This window comes from Anthonomus grandis, chromosome 22 (assembly GCF_022605725.1).
Source record: "Anthonomus grandis grandis chromosome 22, icAntGran1.3, whole genome shotgun sequence".
In the NCBI taxonomy this organism is placed as follows: domain Eukaryota; kingdom Metazoa; phylum Arthropoda; class Insecta; order Coleoptera; family Curculionidae; genus Anthonomus; species Anthonomus grandis.
This window is the reverse complement of record NC_065567.1, coordinates 3705979-3712410: the sequence shown is the minus strand read 5'-3', so window position 1 is coordinate 3712410 and position 6432 is coordinate 3705979. Positions and strand designations below refer to the sequence as shown.

General features: G+C 30.4%; 1 long non-coding RNA gene across 1 annotated transcript; it reads left to right on the top strand.

Annotated features, from left to right (window-relative positions):
• The first annotated feature begins 5447 nt into the window (after window positions 1–5447).
• LOC126748978 (uncharacterized) lies at window positions 5448–6432 on the top strand. The gene is made up of 3 exons (XR_007664846.1): window positions 5448–5688; window positions 5774–5901; window positions 6043–6432. It is a non-coding gene; the product is annotated as an uncharacterized LOC126748978 (long non-coding RNA).

Genomic DNA, 6432 nt, shown 5'->3' with positions numbered 1-6432 from the left:
ATAATAATAATAATAATAATAATAATAATAATAATAATAATAATAATAATAATAATAATAATAAAATAATAATAATAATAATAATAATAATAATAATACACACAAGATCCGGCTAAATATCATTATTGAAGAAAGTCCCTTGTCACTTTCTTCAATAATTAACACATTAACTAAAATTTTATTTAATTTTAATTTAGTTTCTCAGAAATTGCCTATTTAGAACAAGTAAGTTAGGACTTTGAAGATATTTAGACATATATCCTTACCAATAAGTAGAAATTAGCGCCTTAGATATGGGACCAAATTTTAAATAAAAAAACAAAAATAATTTACCTTTTAAATATTTTATTTTAAGATGTATTGAAGTAAATTTAACAAGGGGCTTTAAAATGCATCAAAATAGTTCAAAAACATTTTAAATTAAATACAATAAACTGTAAACATGGCAATAATGAGACCTTTTATGTAAGAATATGGAATTGTTGCAGGTATAAAGCATATTTTTTCAGAAAAAAATACCTGCCTTTTTTCTCATTTACATAAGTGTTAAAAACATTATAAGAAATATGTAACTAACACACCTAAATAAAAAATATGATTTTAAAAACTATTAACCCAGATAGCACCCGTTAAGCCATTGGATCTCCCAATTTGAATATACTGTCCATCCTAGGACATCGGAATCCATTTTTTTTCATTGGTCCCATAATGGACACATTTTTGTAATGGGTCCAAAACTGGGAAATTTTTCTTAAATGGGTTTTCGTATTGAAGACAAAATAATTTTTTTTTATCTGTTGCTAAGCGCGTCGAAGATATTTTCTGTTGACTGCCTCCGTTAAGCTTTCTGTCGGCCCCACTTGAAAAAAACTTGAAATTTTGATTACGATTGATTTGATTAATAATGATTAATATTAAAATATCGATAGTTTTGATATAGTTTCGTCCGTCTGAATCCAACAAGATAGCTTTCACATCGTTGCTCTAATATTAGCCGAAATCTCGCATTTTTAGAGCCCTTTGTGGGCTGAAAAACAAGGCCAAAAAATTACTTTCTTCCAAAGGTTCAGAGTAGAAATTCATCAAGACAAGCAGCTTAAATTTTTTCTTAAAGACTTGACAACTCAAGCTTTTGAAAATTTGATATTTGACTTAACTTTCGCACTGAACTACTTGACTTCAATATTTTTTGAATTTTGTATCAATTGATATCAAGTAAAATCAAACTACTCGATATTACTTGATAGCGATCTGTGAAATGCGTATCAAAGAGTTAAAATAAGGGATTAACAGAGCAAGCAGGCACTCGATGACGACGTGCTCGTCCATTAGTAGAGCAGCGTTATTCAAGGATAAAGGGCCACCGCATAAGAATTATTATGTCTGATTTAAGAAGTGATTTGTCAGAAATCGAATCTGAACCTTTTCAAAGCAGCGGCTCAGAATATATCGTAGATGAGAAAGTGTCAAAATCTGAACACCGAACCAGAAGAAGAAAGGGTTGGCGCCAGCAAAGTCAAAACGAGTTAAAGCTAATAAAAGTGTATCTAATAAAATAAATAAAATTAAGGATTATTTCATAATCGAGCAAGATCCTAAAAGTAAGAAAAATACTGACTAAAAGCTATTTTTTTCAAAATCAGTTTATTTTAAGCCACACTTATAGTTTTATAATGTTTATTATTATAGGTTCCTCGAATTTTAATAAATTATTAATTAATACCGACAACATAATATAGGCGTGATATCAAATAATTAAAAAAAAGCGGCTCTTGAACGGAAAAAATTACAACTTTCTAATAACAATTCTAAAAGTTTTTTTAAATTTAAGAACTCCTTGACTTCTACGTTAGAACCGCTTTTTTATTATAGAACATAATTTTTGTTTGGTGATATAATTGTGTAAGGAAAATAATCAATCAATAAAACTTATCAGAGTATACTTATTTATAAAAATTAAAAAATAAAAATTCAAAATTGTGGGACATGCTATACATTTGTATACAGGGCATTTCAAAAACATTACTTACTTTTTCATTTAAAAGTGGGATATTATAACGTAAACATTCTTTCACATTGCGCTGCATTTTACTTACTCCAGTTTTGTTTATTTTGCAGACCACTTGTTGTTCAGAAAACGTTCAACAAGACAAATTTCAAAAACTACTTATGGAATATAATATAGCATAGAAGTATCTCCCTTTCAACTGTTTTGAAGATGCTATAAGTGGAAAAATGTACAAATTCCTAAATCCAAAGGCAACTTTACCTGGTCGGAATCAAATGAAATCTTTGACATTAAAAACATTTGCAGCAGCGCAGCAAACATTTAAGTCATTTTCGAAAACATGCAATTCAAAAATCTCGTTCACAATCTGGATGGATGGTCTTCTTTTAATATGAAAATGTAGTATGGTATTACCGCCCATTTTATCAATAAAAATTGGAAAGTTCATTGTATCCTTCTAGATTTTGTGCCAGCATATGGGCAACATACTGGTAATGCAATTGCAAAGCTATTTTTCGAAGTATTACAATTCTACAATGTTACAAAATACGTACAAGGTATTATTACCGACAATACAAATAGTAATTTTACGATAATCAGAGAACTTAAAACGCATATTTTTGAAATCGATACAAAAAATATCCACTTTGTATGTTTTGCACACATCTTAAATTTAGCAGCTAGAGATTTCATGAAAATTCTTGATTCTGATGTTGAAGAAACATTTTGACAGATATATCAGATGATGATGATAATGACTGCCAAGTTCCGCGTTCTTCTGTAAAAAAAAAATCCATTCCCTTTCTAAAAAAATAAAAAACTCTGAACATTTACGTGAAGATCTTGATAAATTTTGCACCACTTTAAACCTGAAATTTACTATGTAAAAACTTGATGTCATAACAAGGTGGAACTCCACATTCAACATGTTAAGATGGAGTCTGAATATGAGAAACGCACTTAACATCCTTTGTGATAATGTAGAAAATTTAAAAACCTTAAAGCCAATTGACACAGAATGGTCTTTAATTGAACAAATTTGCCAGTATCTTAATATTTTTAAGAGTATTTCTATAATTTTAGAAGGTGAATCATATGCTACTTTACCAATGGTAATAATCGGCATTAATATGTGGCTGGATAGATTAGAATCGTGGGCTATGGATCTTGACAACAAACCTGATCGAGATGAAATCAATGAAAAGATTAAAAATAGTATTCAAGTGGCAAGGGACAAAATCATTAAACATTACGAACGAAATAACTGGGTCTACTATGTTGTCCTGATTTTAGACCCCCGACATAAAGTGGAAATATTCTTCAATACAAGTTGGGGGAAAGGTGCAGATAGAAGCAACTAAACATTTTGAAGATATTTTTAAAGCACAATATTTTAGAACTGACTCTCTGTAAATTTCTGAACTATCACTTAAAGTAGCAGCATCTTCAAACCCTAGTAAAAATAGTAGTGCCGAAAAGGTTGAAATAGATCCACTAACCTTGTTTAATAGAAAACCTGCCTATAATGCAGACAGAATGGTGGAAGAGACACGAATGCATTTTTCCAACCCTTGCCGCAATGACCAAAGACTTTTTGGCAATGCCAGCGCTAGAGCTGCCTTAACTCTTACCAAAATAAGAAATCGTTAAGAAGGCGATAATTCCGTTAGAAGGCTTATGTGTCTCAAATCATGGATGGCAAATGAGGATATTAAAGATTTATTTTAGATATTCATTTTTATGTTTTTTATTTTTCTATTGTTTTATTGTCAGAATTCAGAATATTTCGTATTTTTATTTTATATTATTTTATTTATTATTAAACTGAGTTTGTCAGAGTTTTTGTTTTTAGATGTTTTTTAAATAAAAGATTAATTCTATATATTCATAGATTTTTATTGTTATTCCGTTTTGGCAGTTAACCAGATTAATATCAAAAAAGTACAATTTTTCCAATAAAAATAAAGTAGATTGAAAAACTTGGTTTTTAAGTTACTTGAAAATACTAGACTTGACTTTCAAAAACAATTACTTGAATTGATCTTAACATCAAGTCAAGTTAAGTAGCTTGAAAATCAAGTAAAGTCGTAAATCTCTATTTCAAAGTGCCCTCATTCACTTAGTTCTGGTCAAATCCCGTTAACCCGGGGTTTTTGTAATGTAGGCGATGGGACCAAGCCGCTGGTATAGTTAGTTCTAATTCGAAAAATATCAGTTATTGGTTAAAAAATTCGATACGGGGCCGCATAACCGAAAAATAAAAAATCCCAAACTTTGGAGGTCGATATATCTTGTATACTTCTATGGGTACTAGCTGGAACCTTCCACATAACTGAAAATTGACAAAAAATAGGGGCGAAAGAAAACTTTACTTCTGATTCTTGTTTCTTATTTTTTTTACAAAGAACACTATTAAAACTAAGGCTTAAAAAAGCCGTATATTATCTTGTTTAAAAGATTTATAATTTACTGCTATGAAAGTCTGCACAACCATGTGTGATCAGGGTACCACATTTATTTAAAAAAAAACATATTAATATGGTTTTAATATCATTGTGTACATTGTTATCTTATGTCAGGAAGTAATTTAGGTTTCTTATTAGAATTTATACTTTGTGTTTATTTACTTGCATTAGAACAAATACAAAAACGAAACAAACATGCATATTCCCAGATAGCACAATATGTCCAATGCACATCCAAAATTAGCCCAATCATTAACAACAACAACAACAAACAATAAAATCGTTTATTTGTCAAAAGGAAAAAAAGATTACATTTTATGAAAAAAGGGAGGAAGCATGACAAAAATGCTCCTTATATTATACTCCTATATATTTGTGTTCTGTGCCTTATATTAGGGAAATCATATGTGAACTATCCCATACATAAGAAATAATGTCAATTATGTCCAACTCCAAAAATGGATATCCAATGGATAGCAATTTTGGACTTCCATTAGATTACTTATTTACGACAGAATGAATGCACGAATCTAAACTTAAACATGAGAATTTCAGAGCAAAGGTCACATCGAAACTATAACTCGTTGTTTTTGCCTTCTTCATTGCAAATCAAACATATTTTGTCGTCTTCTTCATTCTATATTACTTTATATCATTGTCATGATAAGGTATTTCTAATGAACGCTCTGAAGAAGAAGAATCCCATAATTGTCGTTTTGCGTTTTGCTTTATTTTTTTTTTTTATTTTAAGTGTAATTTTTATTGTATAAATTGTGAGGGTGTGGGCGAAGAATAAATTAGATTTTTCTACCTCAACTGTGATTCATGTACAGTATCATATATTAATGTGTATATCATGAGTTAGGCCGCAGAAAGCAAACGTGATCCTTTAGTAAGTATTCTGTGGATGATCTACGTCCGGCGGCAAACTAACTAGCTGGGGAGTACGTGCCAAAACAAATGTTTTGACAGGGTCGCTATTGCATAAAGCGTTACCACAGCTTTATTTTAGCTAGTTCGACATCATCTACTTCATCAACTTACATTCTTTTCACCTACATTATATCAAATAAACATTCAGTCGTCATAGCTCTAGACAATCGCTAGTTAAAGCTATATTTGCGTTCTGTGAGTTAAAGTGCGTCCTTTCCGGATTTAGAATTTGTCCATCGTCCATTTTCATCGTCAGTGAAAACAAATTGCAGGCGAATTTGGGTATGTAGTAAATACTGTTCAGTAACTACATTTAATTATTTCTTTAAAAGTAATTTTAATAAAGATCCTCCCACCTCTGTTACAGTAAATCGATAATTTGCATCGAACACTGCTTGAAGAATGGCTGAACAGAATTTCTTATAATTAAGGAACATACTTCCTCAATGGCTGGGAGTCTTTCATAATTGAAGTACAAAATAGTTATTTAAGTATGTAAGTATTTGCAAACTGATTTTGTTCTCTGTGCCAAACATAAAGATCTTGGTCAAAAGCAAGCTGTTTTGCATCGTTTTCATAAAATAGAGCATAGAAAAATAAATTTCAGTTAGTAACTGAATTAAATCTTTTTTCCAGTGCAAAAGGCCTAAACCAAAGAAAAATATTTCGAAAGCAAGTGAAAAAAATTCCGATAAGACGGTCGGGAGATATTGAAAGTAAATCCCGTTGGCCCCATTTTAAAAGTTTGCTTGAAAGTTGAAAGAAAATTGAAAGTTACGGGTCGATTCTCAGGATGAATTTTGATGATGAAAACAATGCAGGATACCGTAACGTTGAGCCTGAATCCCGAACAGTAGAAAAATTGGAGTTCATGACAACAAAGAGAGCAAATACAGAGGAAACCAAAAATGTTTATCTGGCATTTTTAAATGATTAACTCTAAAAAATTAAATTTTTCAATTTAGGAATAGGGATCGAGATGTAATTTAGATGCTTACGGCTAATAAAAACGTAAAAGAACATCAA